The sequence below is a fragment of the Nothobranchius furzeri genome, chromosome 1, assembly GCF_043380555.1.
Source record: "Nothobranchius furzeri strain GRZ-AD chromosome 1, NfurGRZ-RIMD1, whole genome shotgun sequence".
Classification (NCBI taxonomy): Eukaryota; Metazoa; Chordata; class Actinopteri; order Cyprinodontiformes; family Nothobranchiidae; genus Nothobranchius; species Nothobranchius furzeri.
The window spans coordinates 38,351,363-38,354,376 of record NC_091741.1 but is presented as its reverse complement, the minus strand read 5'-3'; positions in this window follow the sequence as shown (position 1 = coordinate 38,354,376).

Genomic DNA, 3,014 nt, shown 5'->3' with positions numbered 1-3,014 from the left:
CTGCTGCTGTGGCCCCCAGACTCTGGACCTCTCTCCCCCTGAGCCTGAGATCAGTGGACTCAGTGGTCTCCTTTAAACTCACCTGTTCAGGCTCTGGTGTGACCTTCACCACCCTCTCCTTCTTCTGCTCTTTTTCCGCCTTTCCAGCGATCCGCTGATTTCCATCTTTCCTATTCATTTTCTCTCTCCCTTTCTTAACATTTTTAAAACACATTTTAATATTTTTCTCATTTAAACATATTTTCTAATCATTTTTTTTTTAAATATTTTTTATATTTTAATGTTTTTGTTTTTGTGAAGCACTTAGGGATTTTTATCTTGCCATACCTGAGCTTCTGTGTAGAAGTCTGGGGGAACATACACAAAGTTAGTATCCAAACAATAATTATAATGCAGAAAAATCATGATATTAATAAATACAGGGACCATACAAATGCATTTTTCATCTAAATGCAAACTATCGAATTGGACTTGGTGACGTTCAAAACAACACAAATAATTTAAAGTAAGAAATAAAAAGCTTCCAAAAGGAATCAGTTAAATATTTCTAGACAGAAAAGGTACAACTTACGAGGGAATCTGAAAATACAAAGTGCCAGAACAAATATCTTTATTTCAATAGCAGGAGTACAATTGTGGAACAGCCTAACCGAAGAAATAAAGCAAAGTACTTAAACCAGTTTAAAAGTTAATATAAAAAACACATTAAATGGATATATGAATGAAGGAATTGGGTTAAACCAAGACGGTAATGTTGAGGGTTTAGTTAGTTATGGTTTATTAGATGTATTGGTATGTTTGGTTTGTTTGACTTGGTTTTATATTGTGTCTGTCTAAGTTAAGACTAAAAGAAAGTGCATGTGTGATGGATTCTATCAATATGTTTATCAATAAACCCATTTCCTGGTCGAAGAGAGAAGGAGAGAAACATTAAGCAGACAAGTCAACCAGTTATAACTGTGGCACATGCACGAGGCAAAATGCCCCGAACATCTGATCACAGAGCTTATTTAAACAAATAGATCAGAACGGGAGTGAGGTCATTGTGTGAGAGAATGTGTGTGTGTGTGTGTGTGTGTGTGTGTGTGTGTGTGTGTGTGTGTGTGTGTGTGTGTGTGTGTGTGTGTGTGTGTGTGTGTGTGTGTGTGTGTGTGTGTGTGTGTGTGTGTGTGTGTGTGTGTGTGTGTGTGTGTGTGTGTGTGTGTGTGGGAAGAACAGTGTGTGGGTGTGTCTGAGTGTGAGATTGCTTCAGTTAACAGGATTAAAGCAATAAAATATAAATTTTCCATAATGGCATGAATGAGTTAACACAGGGGGGAGGGGGGGGGGCTGAATACGGTAAGTGTTTACTTCTGACTACTTCTTATCAAACGAATATGCATGTTTGAAACAAAAATAAACGGAACTGGGAGGCACTGTAAAAGATTTTCATTCTTTCTACTTCTTATACAGGAGGGAGTTGAGGTTGAGGCTCTCTGCTGACGTTTAGTGGTGAAAACGTGCAAAAACAGCCAAATTCAACAGATGCTCAGTTCAGTTTACCTATGAATCCCTAGTCATATGTTTACACACCACCTGTGTGTGTGTGCGTGCGTGTGTGTGTGTGTAAAAACCTCTCTCTCTCTCTCTCTCTCTCTCTCTCTCTCTCTCTCTCTCTCTCTCTCTCTCTCTCTCTCTCTCTCTCTCTCTCTCTCTCTCTCTCTCTCTCTCTCTCTCTCTCTCTCTCTCTCTCTCTCTCTCTCTCTCTCTCTCTCTCTCTCTCTCTCTCTCTCTCTCTCTCTCTCTCTCTCTCTCTCTCTCTCTCTCTCTCTCTCTCTCTCTCTCTCTCTCTCTCTCTCTCTCTCTCTCTCTCTCTCTCTCTCTCTCTCTCTCACATGTGTGTGTGTGTGTGTGTGTGTGTGTGTGTAAAAACCTCTCTCTCTCTCTCTCTCTCTCTCTCTCTCTCTCTCTCTCTCTCTCTCTCTCTCTCTCTCACATGTGTGTGTGTGTGTGTGTGTGTGTGAGAGAGAGTTTTTTTTACACACACACACACACACACACACACACACACACACACATGTGAGAGAGAGAGAGAGAGGTTTTTACACACACACACACACACACACACACACACACACACACACACACACACACACACACACACACACACACACACACACACACACACACACACACACACACACACACACACACGCACACATGTGAGAGAGAGAGAGAGAGAGAGAGAGAGGTTTTTACACACACACACACACACACACACACACACACACACACGTGAGAGAGAGAGAGGTTTTTACACACACACACACACACACACACACCCACACACACACACACACACACACACACACACACACACACACACAGACACACACACAAACACACACACGTGTGTTGTTCACAGACAGCCCGTTTTAAAAACTGTTTCTGATTCTAATGGGTCACTCTGAGTTTTTTATGAAAATAGTCTCCTACAGCAATCTCCTGCATTAGCTTCTAAATGCAGGAGGTATGTTTTAGGTCACACGGAGCATTTTTATGTGGCCCGCGAGATAAATATCAAAAATATATTAAAACTGGCCCGCTGGCCGATTTTACCGCAAAGACTTCAACTCCCATGATGCTTTGCGGCGTCAGTGCGTTGCTGACGCGCCCCCTCCGTTGTGTTTTTTCCAGCGCCTGCTGCCGGTGTCTGCAGCTCCGCTGTCTCGGACAAACTAAACACTCCTCTCACTCAGCGCCGAGTTCACTCAGCTATTTTCTGACGTTGAAGCCCAGAAACGGAGATTCTAGCCGCTCAGTAATGTGTTCACGACTGAAAGAGAAAGTTTTCCAACTAACGTCCAGACAGAGCCGATATAACTCTAGCGAGCAGCGACACGCTCAAACCAGCATGACTCTGTGGTTGCAGTCATCGTTTCCTCCCCGACACACAACAACGTGGTCAAGCTGCTCAGACATGTTCATCAGCACAAACCTATGTGAGCACCTGTTGTCATCTAATGTTGTCATTA